Source organism: Onychomys torridus, chromosome X (assembly GCF_903995425.1).
Source record: "Onychomys torridus chromosome X, mOncTor1.1, whole genome shotgun sequence".
NCBI classification, from domain to species: Eukaryota; Metazoa; Chordata; class Mammalia; order Rodentia; family Cricetidae; genus Onychomys; species Onychomys torridus.
In genome coordinates this window covers 30,767,889-30,782,804 of record NC_050466.1, presented here as the reverse complement: position 1 = coordinate 30,782,804, position 14,916 = coordinate 30,767,889, and the positions used below count along the sequence as shown (strand labels likewise).

The 14,916-nt window shown below is 40.6% G+C and overlaps 1 long non-coding RNA gene across 1 annotated transcript in view; it reads right to left on the bottom strand.

Annotated features, from left to right (window-relative positions):
* Positions 1–2,462: 2,462 nt before the first annotated feature.
* LOC118574361 overlaps positions 2,463–14,916 on the bottom strand; it is a 71,251-nt gene continuing 58,797 nt past the window's right edge. Inside the window, exon 4 of the long non-coding RNA XR_004943723.1 lies at positions 2,463–4,469. This is a non-coding gene — a long non-coding RNA (uncharacterized LOC118574361). The remainder of the gene's footprint in view (positions 4,470–14,916) is intronic.

Sequence of the window (14,916 nt, the reverse complement as noted above, 5' to 3'; positions counted from 1 at the left end):
ATTCAACAAAATCATAGACCCTGGCTATAGTAGGGCCACGGCCTAGACACGGCCCTTGGTAGCAACCCTGCCCTGGATGACACCATGGCCCTAGATGGTAGTGCAGGCTGCTCAAATCAACTTGGCCTCAGTGGTGTCACAGCCCTTGGATGCCAATATGGTCACAGTTTCTGGCCTAGACCCTGGGCATCTTTGTGGCCTTTGATGGCCACATCAGCAAAGACACCAGCTGTGGTAGGACCACAAACATGGTCCTTGGCAGCAGTCCAGGCCGAGATGTTGACATGGCCCCAGGTGTCAGCACAGACCAGTCAGATCGCCGTGGCCCCCATGGCAGCACGACCCTTGGAAAACAACATGTCCCCAGGTGGCAGCCCTCTCGACAAGGCCCTCAGTGGCAACAGGAGCCACAGACATCAACATAGTTCCCCTCAGCTGCCTCAGGACCTCAGACCAGAACCAAGACCTGCCCTCCCCTCCCCCTGTCCTCCTGTGAAATAGCCCAGGATTGGACATCATTTGGACTCAAGTGGCTACCAGGCCATTCACATCATCCTGTTTACTGCTCTCACCTCTTCAGATCTGCCTGTCTTTCCAGCCCATGAACTGCTCTGCCTCTCTCTTCCTTCTACTTCCCCACCTGATACCCACTCACCACAGACCGCCCAGCACCAGGGCTCCTAGTTGAGTCACTGGTGGCACTTGGTTGAGTCCTACCTGCCCCAGCCACAGGGCATGACACAAGGCTGTTGCTTTTCTTCTCTAGTGTGTCGTGGCCTAGAAACTACAGATAGCATTGCTAAGATAGTGCCTGATCATCCAGCACCAGAAGCTCGTGGTTGATTGTGACCTGCCCAGACCTTGGTCTAGAGGGGATCATGTCTGTCCTCCACTGGCTCAGGTCTGGAAAGTGCCCAGATTTTATATCTATCTCTATCTCTATCTATCTATCTATCTATCTATCTATCTATCTATCTATATATATATAGTGTGTGTGTGTGTGTGTGTGTGTGTGTGTGTGTGTGTGTGTATGTGTGTAAGGAGATATAGTTCATGAAACTATATAGGGAATCATGAGAGGTAAAAAAGAGGTCTTAAGGCTAGTTTGTAGCTAGAGAGGAGAACTAAAGTAAGGGAGGAAAGGAGGGTAAGAGAGTAGGTGTGACTGGAATGAAGAAAAGGTAGAATTGGGGAAGAATAGGGCACAGCAGGAAGGAGGAACAGGGGTTTGAGGGAGGCAAGTGGAGGAAGAGAATCAACAAAAACAAACTATGCCTTAAGCCATTTTTATACTAAGAAAAATAAATATATGGAAAGCACAGAATAAAAGTTTCAAGTTCAGGCATGTTAGCATACACCAGCAATTCCAGCACTGAGTAGGCTAAGGCAAGAGTATCTCAAGTTTGAGGCCAGCCTCAGCTATATACTGAGTGGTCCATGCCAGCCTCATCTACATAGTGAGACTTCAGTTAAGTAATTTTTAAATTCATAAACAATTAATTTTGAGGAAAGAAAAGATCCTACATCTTGTGAGGCATATATGTATAGCTATACTTTGGTATTTGTTTTCAAGTAACACATACTGTCCATGTTAGTTGATAAAGATTAGAAAACCCAGCTCTTCAAATCATTTCTGAGTGGAATCCATAGAATTACATTTGTAGTTGCTATTTATGGTTTTGTTTTGTTGAGACAGGCTGTTATTATGTAGCTCCTGCTGACCTTAAACTCACCACATGCCTCTGCCTCCCTAGAGGTGAGACTGAAGGTGTGTGCCACTACTTCCAATTTAAGATATATATAAAATGTTGTTTATTTTATGCACATGAATGTTTTTGCTTGCATGTATGCATGTGCACCACATTCATTTCTGGGCAATAGAGGGCATCTGATCCTCTGGAACTAGTGTTACAGATGTTCGAGAACCACCATGTAGGTGCTGGAAATTAAACCTGGGTCTCCTGTAAAAGCAACAAGAGCTCTTATCTGCTGAGCCATCTTTCTGGCCTCAATTTAAATGAGGTTGGGTTTTTTTTTTAATAAACTGAATATCTGTTCCCAGGAACCCTGATCCTTTCAGTCAATATGCCAATCAATAAGTCGTTTGAGGTGGGAGGCTGGAGAGATGGTTTAGTGGTTAATAGCGTTTACTGCTCCTGTAGAGGATCTGAGATCAGTTTCCAGCACCCACATCTTCAGCTAAGAAGTGCTTACAACTCCAGCTGCAAGGGATTCAATGCCTCTGGCCTCATCCCACAACTACACTTATGTGCACATACCCAGACACAGACACACATTCATATGCACATGTAAGTAAAAATAAGAAATATTTTCATACAAGGAAAGCTGTGTATTCCAGGTATGGTGTTACTATAACCCCAGCACTCAGGAAGCTGAGGCAGGTAGAATGCTGAGTTTGAGGCCAGCCTGAGCTACATAATGAGTTCCAGGCCAGCCTAGGTTACAGCATGATATGTGTCTTAAATAATAGCAACAACAAAAGCAGTTTTTGACATGGTTTCATTTTATGATGGGGAAGGACTCAGTTTTCTTTAAGGAGATGGCCACTGGGAGTTCGACCATGCTCCAGTTAGTATATAGGCAACTCAAATTGGACTTCATTTATTTTTTTTTCTTTTTTGGGGGAAGGGTGGATCACAAAAGTTGCACAGTAGACATGGGAGGAATGGGAAGCGAGTGTGATCAGGGTGCATTGTATGAAATTCCCAAATAATCAATAAAACTATTATGTTGGAAAACAATTCCAGGATAATGATCAACTGTCCTGGAAACAGGTAAAAATACAAAACATGAAAATAGATGCGCTTTAAACATAAACTTACAGGAAGCTTAGTGTAAATATCTGTGTTGTGTTGAAGTAAATACCCAATACACTGAAACTGTATGTTTATGTTGAAACATCATGCAAATGTTTATCAGTGGTTTTCATCAGCAGCACATGGTTATTTTCTGAATTCTTAGCAGATGCAATGCCTTTTTACTTCAAAGAACATACTCTAAGACTATTCCCTCAGTGACATGTTCTTACACAGTGAAGTCATTGGCAGTGGTATACAGCCATGAGAAAGAAATGCCTCTGGTAATGAAAACACAGGCTAAGTTTTTCACATACAGTATTTATCCATATTTGAGTGTGTGTATCACTCTAAATGACACGCTGAAAGTGGATGACCTTTTTCTTATAATTTTAATGAATAAAATTGATTAAAATAATTATCAAAACCCCCTTCTCCTTAATACAGAGTACGCTGTATTATATATGCTTGTAGTCTACTAGACACATAATTTGGAGTTGTGGAGTTTCCCCCAACATACAGGTTTGGTACTCTGGTCAGAGTACGTGCAGATTCCCCAGGGAGTGTGGGAAGGAGGCCAGTGACAAGGCACTGGTAGTGACGCCTGAAGTGGCTGGTCTCCAACCCCTTAGCTGCAACTATTTTTCTTTTCCCACTAGCCTCGGGTCCCTGGAGTTCATCCCGGATACTCCAAGACAATTTGGTTCCATGAGAAAATGCTGAGTGAAGCTGGGGGTAGCGTGATGGGAATGGAGGTGAGTGTGCGTGGGGTAGGGTGTGGGGGCGAATTGCAAAGACTGGGTAGGTGGAAATTTAATTCTTGAACTAGACCTCTGATTTTGGATGAAAACCAAAAGGAAAACCATGATGCAAGCAGATTTTCTAAAACTGTTCAAGGACAAGGCAGCCATAGTTTCTGGTATCTTTGTCTCTTGGTCACGTTCTTTCCTCTAACACTGGATGGGAGGGAGAGAAGCCTGTGGAGGAGACTGGCTCTAATTGAGAGCGTTCAGGGCGCCACACCGCCACCGTGAGGGCATTTCTGGAAAATTCCCCAACGTTTTCCTCATCAGACTTTGAGCAGCTAATCCCCAGAGGGATCTCAACTTCTGTTCCCAGGCAAGACCTCCCTCTGGGGTCCACGTGTGTGGAGCTGGCCTATGGGGGAAGTACGGGCAGGGAAGGTGCTGGGAAGCAGTGGGAGGCTCTCCGGAGAGTAGGCGGGACTAGGGAGGCCACCTGTAGACAGGCCCGGTTTCTAGCCGTCCTTCTTTCCTTCCTTCCTCCTTGGGGCACCAAGGTCAACACGTGGGACCTCCGAGGTGTAGGGTCTTTTTAGTAGCAGAGCCTGACTGCAGAGGACAGGACAATACCAGGTGGCTGGGAACAGAACTTTATGTGCTTGCTCAAAGTCTCAGGTGCATCCACTTTTTGTTTTAGAGACTTGGAGAGGAGTGAAAGAACCGGACAAGCCAAGAGAAGTCAGGACTTCTAGGAAGCCGACCACGCCAAATGGGCAGAGACCACAGACGAGACCAGAGGACCGGAGATGAAGCAGCCAAAAGGACGTTGGTTAGAGGTGGTGTAACTTTGCATCGCTTTTTCCAACATGGCTCTTGTATGGTATGTTGTAAGTCGGAGACATGGTTGTTTCTAGAAAATATAAAAGCGGGGAGAATTTTTAAAGCAGCAATATTCTAGAGATTACTAATATTTTAAAAAGCCGTAAAGCTACAAATGAGGAAATCTAATGATTTAATGCCGAAAGTACTAGTACAAAACAAAACGAAACCAACCAACCAACCAAACAAACAAACAAACCGCAAAGCGAAGCTATGAGAATGTGTGTGAAGTCCGTTTTAGTTGTTTTTGCGATTAAGGTACCGTTTGTTTTTACTTTGTAATTTCTCAAAATCCGAATACTTTGCCAGCAGCAGGTAAACTTTTACCATTTCTTGAAATAGAAAGGGCTTCTAGGGTAAAATACAGATAGTAATAATAATTTCAAGCACCTAGGAGCCTATAGTGATTTGCAGGAGAGCAAATGGTATATAGCGCTGAGCACTTTGTACAAAGCCATACCCAGCATACATCCGGTTATGTTTATACATCGTTATATACAACCATTTCCTTATAGAAATTGTTTAAAGGTTTATACTTTCAGACCTGGTCAGTGTTAAACCGGAATGACTGTGCTATTCAACTTGAACATCTCAGCCACTGTTGTGTATTCATATTTATATTGTATTTATACTTCTATAAAAAGATATAACGTACAAGGGTGTGAATGCATCTGCCAGCCAGTTTTCTTAGAATATACACATGTGTGACTGAATTTCGGAAGTACTTATTCTTTTTGTTTTTAAAAAGAAACTTGCCTTTAAGATCAAAACAACTGCTGAATTCTGTATGGTGACTAATTTCTAAACTGATAGCTTTTTCTGCCTTTATTGAAATATGATTAACACATGAAAATTAGTGTATTCAGGTATATAACACACACACACATACACACACATATATATTCTGAAATGATAAGCACAATCAAATTGAATGCCACAAGTTACTGTTTCCCATGTGTGGTGAGAATGCTTGAAATCTACTGTGCTGGCAATTTGCAAGAGAAATGCCAATGTCAACCTTTGGTTGTTAAATTCTGTTTGTTTTACAGTATTCAAAGACATTTTTGAGATGAAAATTTGGATAGCATTCCTATGTTTCTTCATTCAGCTTTAATATGTAGTACCCGTTTCATTATCACATGGCAGCTTAGGTGAGGCCTCACTAATAAATCCTTTGAATGGTAATAGTATAGTTATTTTATGTATTATATAGATTTTTTAGTAATAAGGGAGAAACTAATATTCTTTAATGAACAAGATCAAAGAAGAAACACTTGGGAAATCTTTTATTTATTTAAAATCCAGGCCTTTCATATATTTCAGGATATTTTAATCTACCCAGAAATCAGAAATAATACAGGTGTGAAATTTAAAATGTTTGTGTAAATCCAATTTTGTTATAAATTTGTTGCAATTTACTGATCATGACACATAATTCTATATGTGTACTGAAAAGATGGAGTAAATCTGCCGAGAATTATGATTGCTTAATTCAAGAGCATTTGACATTGCTTTCATTCCTCATCAAGATAGGGCAACTTTCTAAATTCTTTGTGAGCACTGTATTTTAGGACTGTATTGTAAGACTGATCCAAAGCCTTACTGAGTACATCATAAAGTCAGAGGAAACATTAATGGTTCATGTGCGAAGGAGATGTGGTTGTGCTCCAACATCCAGTGTCCCATTTGGCTGGAATTTATAAAGTCACGCCAGGAGAGACATAATAATATGGAATTGGGCTGTGGCGTTCCCTCCATTTAGAGTTCCAGCCACTTTGCCTCCTGCTGAACATAAAGGCCAAAGACCTGGGTGAGAAAATGGAGGATTCCTTGGGAATCTGACCCTGAGACCTAAGTCACCTGACATGGTGCCTAAATTTGCATTTCTCTGGGAGGTACATTCCAGAGTCCTTGTTCTTAGCCTTGGCTCCCTGAGGGATTACTCACTGAAGCAAGTGACTTGGGTGAGGGTAGGGGTCCTTGGCTAGATGAAGGGGCAGATCTGTTAACCCTTGGTAGAGTGGAAGCAAATGCGGGGGCAGCTTTCTTTCCTGGATCCTTCTTCACACAGGGTTGTTTTTTGTTTTTTGTTTTTTTTTTCAGCCAGTGAATGGGAATAGTAGCAGCAGGGCTAATCGGGTTTTCCAGAACAGTATTACTACCCAGAGGAAGTTGTTTGCCAAATGCCATGCTTGTGAGTGAGATCTCCAGTAAATCTAGCAGTTAAGGAAGGTTGGCTCTTTGGTAAAGTTAAGTGGGCCGAGGCCCTGAGCAGACCTCCTTCAATTTCAAATTCAGAGTTTGATGGGATCCAAGGGAATTAACTGATGGGGGGCTGACAATGTGGTTGCAGAACTGAGGACAACTACCAGTTAGGTCAATTACAGGAAGGCATGTGGCTCAGGTCTAGTGAAATCCAGGCAGAAACAAAGCACCCAGGTCTTTATGGGAGGCTTTGGGCATTTGTCTCCTGGCTCCTAGGAGACAAATAAGGTAGTGAGCTGGAACTGAGGTAGCTGGTGTGCTTTCCCGAGTCTCAAGACACTCAGAACTGATACTCCATTGTCAAGAGCATGGAGAGCCTAAAGAAGTGTGTGCCATTGTGCCACACCAGTTAATTCCATCAACAGGGACACAGATTTACAATCAGAAGGTTCCAAAGTCTTTTCTGTGGCTGATACACATGGGAGGCTTGCCCTTTGCTCAAACAAAAGGAAGAATGGATGTGACTGTGATTGTGATCAGGCTGGAAAACAATTAACTAACAAAAAAGACAGGAATTTGGGGAGGAGAAGGGGGTAAAGGCTGAATCTAGAAGGATTAAGGGGAGGAAAGAGGTATTAATGTCATGAAAATACATTGTATGAAACTCAAAGAAGTAATAAAAATATTGTATTGAAACCAAAACGTCTTTTCTGGGCTCAAGAGGTAACGGCTACAGTGCTTATTGTAGCTTCCCCCAGGGCCTAGTGGAAGGCATACTCTAGAGCAGGTGACCCCCCAACCATAAAATTATTTCCTTGCTACTTCGTGAATGTAATTTTGCTACTGTTTTGAATCATAATGTAAATATCTGTTTTCTGATGGTCTTAGGTGACCCCTGTGAAAAAGTTGTTCGACCCTCAAGGTAGTCATAACTCACAAGTTGAGGGAATCTAGAGGGACATGCTGGTACCTCAGTTTTCCTTTTTTAACCCTGTTGTCATTCAAATAATAAAATGAAATTCATGATATTTGGGACCTAACTTTTGATTCATGTTAGCAGGTATTATTCAACTGTCTGCTTCTCAGCATTTTTCTAATGAAGATTTGTCATAGGCCTGCCAGGTTGTCCTCTGATGGGAAATTTAAGCACACCAGGAACCCTGGGTCATTTGGTCACAGCAAAGTAAGAAATATTGAGTATTTCATAGGATTCACTGTATATGAGCCAATGATACTGTACCAACCAATCATCTCTATACCAATGATAGTGTTGGTAATGACCGCTTACAAAAGAGGAAGGAATTTTATTCTGGTATACTGCTGTAATGTTTACTCACCACTTGAACACTGTTTACTCAGGGTATTTCACCTCTACTACTGAGCCTTCATCCATGTCTACAAAGACAAAGAAGTTACTGGAGAAATTGGTGATGGGCCTGGCTGTCATTGAGGATATGCTTAAGGTAAGCCACAGAATAAATGGAGATATTTGATGAAACAGCATGTTTTCATGGTCTTGCGTAATATATGAAAGTAATAAAGTGACTCATATATTCATCAGCCCACTGCAGATAGGCAAGTAGTAGGGAGAATGCTGTGCCAGCTAGGTTAAGCTGTGTGCATTGAAGAAATAGCTTCTCAACATGCTAGACTAAGGAGGCTACATATGTGAAAATGGTGCATTGTTTCTGAAGTTAGACTTGTGGACCACAGATAAGGTAGCCCGAAGCTATAGGAATCTTCAAGTATGAGAACTTCATATTTGTCTGGAGGCGCACACCTTTAATCCCAGCACTTGGGAGGTAGAGACAGGCAGATTTGTAAGTTCGAAGCCAGCCTTGTCTATAGAAGCAAGTTCCAGGACAGCCAAGACTACACAGAAACACTGCCTTGAAAAAGCAAAAAACCAAACCAAACCAAAACAAACAACTTTGTATTCACATACATTTTAGTTTACATTAAGACACTATATCTAGAGTGTAGCTAGAGTTTTCCTGCCTGGCCCAGTCAGGACAAATGTCTCTTACCCGCCAGTCCCACAGTCGCTCAGACCCAACCAAGAAAGCATACAGAAACTTACATTGTTTACAAACTGTATGGCTGTGGCAGGCTGCTTGTTATCTATCTTTTCTATCTTAAATTAACCCATTTCTGCCTATCTATACTTTGCCACATGGCTTGTGGCTTACCAGTGTCTTTACATGTTGCCTCTCATGGCGGTGGCTGGCAGTGTCTCCCCAGCCTTCTACTTCCCAGAATTCTCTTCTCTCTTGTCCCGCCTATACTTCCTGCCTGGCCACTGGCCAATCAGAACTTTATTTACGCAGAGCAATATCCACAGCACTAGAGCTGGGCGGTGGTGGCACATGCCTTTAATCCCAGCACTCGGGAGGCAGAGGCAGACAGATCTTTTTGAGTTCGAGGCCAGCCTTGTCTACAGAGCAAGATCCAGGAAAGAAGCTACACAGAGAAACCCTGTCTTGAAAAAACCAAGAAAAAAAAAAAAGACACTACAAAGGGTGAATGGAAGCCTAAAGCAATAGTACCTTCCTGGGTCCCAGGAATTCACACATGACCAGTCACAGGAGAGTGCAGCTATAGCTGACAGACTACTCTTCAATCATGTGTTCATGTCAGGTCAAAAGCTATTTCAAAGTAGAAGGTCAAAGGAAAGAAACAGTGCAGGAAAGGCAGAATATACCCATATCTTTTCCTTAGCAGAGAATCTTTTAATTGTTTGTGCATTGGTGTTTTGCCATGGGTGTCAGGTACCCTGGAACTGGAGTTACAGACAGTTGTGAATGCCATGAATGCATGTGGGTGCTGAAAACTGAACCTAGGTGCTCTGGAAGAGCAGCCAGTGCCCTTAACCTGAGCCGTCTCCCCAGCCCCCTTAACAGAGAATCTTAAATTCACCTGTGCTGAAGTAAACTACAGTTCACCTCCCATAATGCCCCTCATGCTTTAAGTGAGCGAGAAAATGCAAGCTAAGTCATTGATGTGACTTAGTTTGTGTGGAGATTTATAGAACTCTACAAACAGTAATCTGACAAAGCAATGCTGTTCATTGTGTCACCACTTCCAGTGTCAGTGGTTGCATCAGTCAACCTTTCTCACAGACCTCCTTTTGTCCAAAGACTGCCTTTTGAATGTGGTCATGTAGTCACACTCCACAGAAAAGTGCAGAGGTGTGCAAAAAGAGGATTGGTGGATTCCTTTTGCGAAAGTAGGAGTGATGTAGGGAAGGGGGCATTTTCCAGGTTCCATATAAACACTTTCTAGACCAAGCTTAAACTCACAGAGATCCGCCTACCTCTGCCTCTGAGTGTTGGGACCAAATGTGTGTGCCACTATGCCCAGCCCAGCACAATACAGCCTTCTTAAACCTTTGGAACAATTGAAAGCCATTCTCTAAGCCCTCTTTACAGGAGAAACATATGCCTTCTTAGGAATGAAGAAACAAATTGTTGGAACTTTAGTTTCTTTGGTTGTCATTCTTAGAAATCAAGAATGGAACTATTTCTGGTTAGGGAACACAAGAAAAACAATGTTTCTTTTTCTCCTTAAGTCAAGTTGAGCATATAGGCACAAAGGAAGTATTTGGAAACCTTCAAACCAAAGAACCAATTGGGTGACTGCCATTTGTTTATTTGCCATCTCACTGACCCAAATAGGTTGCTTTAATAGTAAAATAAAATCTAAAGGGCCATTTAATGCTGTGTCTAGCTGTGCTTGGCTTGAGGGAGGCAGTGAGATATCCAGAAGACCTTGGCAAGAACATGCTCGCTCTCTCTTTCTCTCTTTCTCTCTCTTACTTGCTGTTTTTTCATTTGTTTTTGTGGACTTTTTGTTTGTTTATTTTTTCCAAGATGCATGTTAGTCTTTGTATTTGCTCAACTACAAGGTAATGCTATGAGGGGGCTAGGGCGATGGCTCAGTAGTTAAGAGTATTGGCTGCTCTTGCAGATCTGGGTTCAATTCCCAGTACCCAGATTGTAGCTCATAGCCTCCTCTGACTCCAGTTCCAGGAGATCTGGAGATGCCCTCCATGAGGACAAGGCACACAAGTAGGAGACATGCAAGCAAAACATTCCTACAATGTAAGTAAAAATGTCTTTGAAAGGAAATGCTATGAGGTTTACTTCCCCCCAAAAGTCATGTTTCCTGTCAATAGTTAATACTTACTGTCTTCTGTTGAGTGAAGACATGCACCAAACTCCATGTATAGTGTATTAAAAAAAGAAAAAAATAGAAATGTTTTATGTATGGTTTTAGGACTGACCTAGATAATACATGAATAACTGGGCACAGCACTTGAGAGGTGCATCAAGAGTTCAAGACCAGTGTCAGCTACATAGCAGGTTTGAGGACAGTTTGGGCTGAGACCCTGTCTCTCACACAAAAGAATGTGGGTTATTTAAATAATGAGGGGACTAAATAGATTTAATTAAATAACACAACTCACTTTTATAATATTTAAATTGGGGCTTAGGAGTACAGCTCAGTGCTAGAGCACTGACCTAGCATGTGCAAGGATGTGGGTTCCATCCACTGTGATGCATAGAAAATAAATAAATAGATGGAAAACTTAAAGATGTACTGCCATCAGCTCTTAATAGTCTTTCTGGAAAACTGAACTTGTGCAGTCCAAAGAGTCTAAGAATTGAGAATCAATTCAGAACAAATATGTACAGAAATAATTGCTCATGAAACATGATTTGTTGGCCATTTGTGATTTAATATATTTATATTTCCAACTGATCATAGAAAACAGTAGACTAAAAACAAACACTTAATGAAATCCCGTCTGCTTGAATTTGTGGTACTGGTAACCTCTGCACTTTTTATCCATGACTAGTTTGTAATTCAAAGAAATGTTTAATTCTAAAATCACAGAAATTTAGAAGAAACATTAAAAATATAACATATTCTAGGGCTATGTATAATGGCATTGCCTTTAATCCTAGCACTCAGGAGTCATAGGCAGGTGGATGGATCTCTTTGAGTTCAAGGTCAGTCTGAGCTACAACAATGAGACTCAAGGAAAAAATGTACATATTCCAAAGAGTAGTTAGCATGTTTGTTTGTGAGACTTCAAACTGTAATAAGCTGTAATAAGCAGAGGGGAAACGTATCTGAACACTTCAGGTACAAAGTAACCAGGGTTTTAGGTTAAGTGTGTATGTGTGTGTGTGTGTGTGTGTGTGTGTGTGTGTGTGTGTGTTTGTGTTTAGTTTGATTTTCTTAGATTTTTAATCTTTGAAGGGCCCACCACCCAGCTCCCAAATAAATACATGGAGTCTTATTCTAACTTATGAATACCAGGCCTTAATTTGGCTTATTTCTAGCCAGCTTTTTTTAAACTTAAATTATGCTACCTACCTTGTGCCTCCAGTCTTTTATCTTTCTCTGTTTCTGTATATCTTTTCTTTCCTTCTTACTCGGTTGCTGGTTGTGTAGCTGGGTGGCTGGCCCTGATGTCTTCCTCTCCTCCTGTTTTCACTCTTCCCTCTTCTCTTTTTCTCCTTCTATTTATTCTCTCTGCCTTCCAGCTCTGCCTATCCCTCTCCTGCCTAGCTATTGGTTGTTCAACTTTTTATTAGACCAGTCAGGTGTTTTAGGCAGGCAAAGTAACACAACTTCACAGAGTTAAACAAATGCAACATAAAAGAATGTAATACGTCTTAAACTAATATTCCACAACATGTATGTGCACATGCTGTGAGTGATATGTAGATAGGTGAAATATGAGAATATATAAAGAAATTGTTCTAATTTTGATTTAAGATGTTTACCAAATTGTTTTGGTTTTAAAATTCTCAAAAATGAGAAGACATTGCCAGCAATGGTACTATTTTTGTAATTTGGAAGAGGATCTACTTCCAACAATAAATATAAAAAGATTCTAGGGAAAATATATTAATATGGAAGCATGCAGAATATATAGTTGATACAGAAAACTAGAGAAAATCCTACTCAATATGAGTCAATGTCATTAAGGTTTCCACCTTAATGTGCATTTATATAATACATACATAATATGTAGCACATATGGGTAAATATATTAAATGAATGTCAATAACTTTTGATTTATTCACTAAAAATGAGAACTTGAAAATTATATATCTGATTTTGGCAGGTGGCTTAGGAGTCAGGAATGAAATCTTTTTGTTATTTGGTTTCTTGGCCTTCTTTTCCTTTTTTTTTTTTTTTTTTTATTTTTTAGACAAGGTCACACTTGTAGCCTAGGCTGGCCTTAAACTTGTCCTACTCCTCTTGCCTCAGCCTCTAGGGCATTAGGATTACTGGGCTGAATTACCACACTTTGCTCAAGGAGTGGAAATTTCTTTGCATACCATAATGTACAAACATCTAATTTTAATACAAATGTATTGTTGTATGTGAAAGAATTTCTATATTGAAAGAGCCTAAAGGAAATTAAAAAAAATATTATCAGTGGTCTTAACCAGCTTCATAGGAATATTTTATCTAATACATTTTTTTTTCTGAATCTTTGACTTGGACTATATGGTAGATCCTAATGAGAACATAGTTTGAATACTTTTCTCTAGAGGGGAAATGATAGTGCATAAACACCAATGGAGACATAGAAAGCAGTTGGAGTCTGTTTAATGCCATGGCAAAGTGCTGTGTTTAAATGGCAAATGAAAGTATCCATGCAAAAGCACAGATCTCACTTCAAAGGGAATAAGAGATGATAGTTTATTCTAGAGCCAACATAACCATGACCTAGGAACACAAATACTATGTTCCACAGTCAAACTAGTTATGTGATACTTTATTGGTTATAAAGCAAAGTCATAAATCAGAGTATTTACCAGGTGTATTGGTAGGGGTAACAGGTATGTGGGTTATTAGTCAAGGGAAGAACAGATACCTTTTGGATTGATGAGAGCTGTTGGTCTGCTAAGAATACATTTCAAGGTTTTGATAGTCACATGGATGTTAGGTCTGACACCAAAAGGCAGTGGATGGCTTTCACAGGGACTGAATATAGCCCAAATAATTTGGCTCTGGTTTGTAATACCTATTAACTAGGTGTTACCTAATTTAAATAACATTAAAGTTCAGTCTATTGGCCTTGTAAACTCTTTAACACAGGGACAGCTCTGTTCTTCCTTCTAGGAGCTTTAGTTAATAAATGTCTAAGAAAACACTCGAGTAATTTCTGACTGGCATATAATAAATAACACACATACACATGGATCCGGCCATGGATTGCATATAGTGCTGAGAACTCCCTAGAAACTCCTTAAGGTTTTGGCCAAAAGGCTGCCAACAATTCAACACACCAAGTCTATGGCCTTGGTCTTTTTCAGAAAATAGGGAATTACTTTGGAGATGCCAAGACAAACCAAAAATAGGACACGGTTTGTTACCTAGAGAGGTACTCCTGGCCTTTAGTACCTCTCTTTCTTCTTTTTTTAAAGTTTAATTTAAGTTTTTCTTAGGTTTGGATCTTTTGTGATAACTTGGAAAAATACTAGCCATGTGATGCTCAGTGAACAAGAGCAGAGCTGTGATACTAGCTTTGGGATTTCTGTTTTATCGTGTTGTTTTGTTTCTTACATGGACTGGCCAGGAACTCATAGGTTCAGGGCATTCTCCATCAGCTGAGACTATAGACTGCAGCACATGGAGGAAACAAACTTATTAGTTAATTAATTAATTTTCAAGACAGGGTCACTCAATATAGCCCTGCCTGTGCTAGTTTTGTAGACCAGGCTGGCCTGGAACTCACAGAGTTTTGATTGCCTCCCAGATGCTGGGATTAAAGGCTTGTGCCATGATGCCTGACCTAAAATTACTACTTTTTAAATTATTTGATAAGCATAATGATTTTCAGCCTCTGGTTTTAGGTGAAAAACAGACAAAAAAATAGGGAGATTTTTTTTTTTTTTCTTTTCTAATGATGCTATTAGCCATACTTACAGAAACTTGCATTGCTGATGACTTTTTTTTTTGGTTGCAAAAGGCGGGAGGAGGACAGCTTGCCATCGTTACTGGAACAGTATATGGAACACTACTGCCCTCAAGAGGATGTAGTTTCAAATCAAATAGCGCAGTTACTGCATTATCGCGATGACTTCCGGTTTATACAAATCCATTCTGTTAAGAAGCTCAGCCGGCCCTAACTTTAAAAACTGGTCTACCCTTTTTCTTCTGAGTTAGTTCAGGAGTTCTGGGTAAAGGCTTGATGTTGATCTGAAAACATTTTTGTTCTTGGTGAAGAAGGTCGGAGCAGCCCGCAA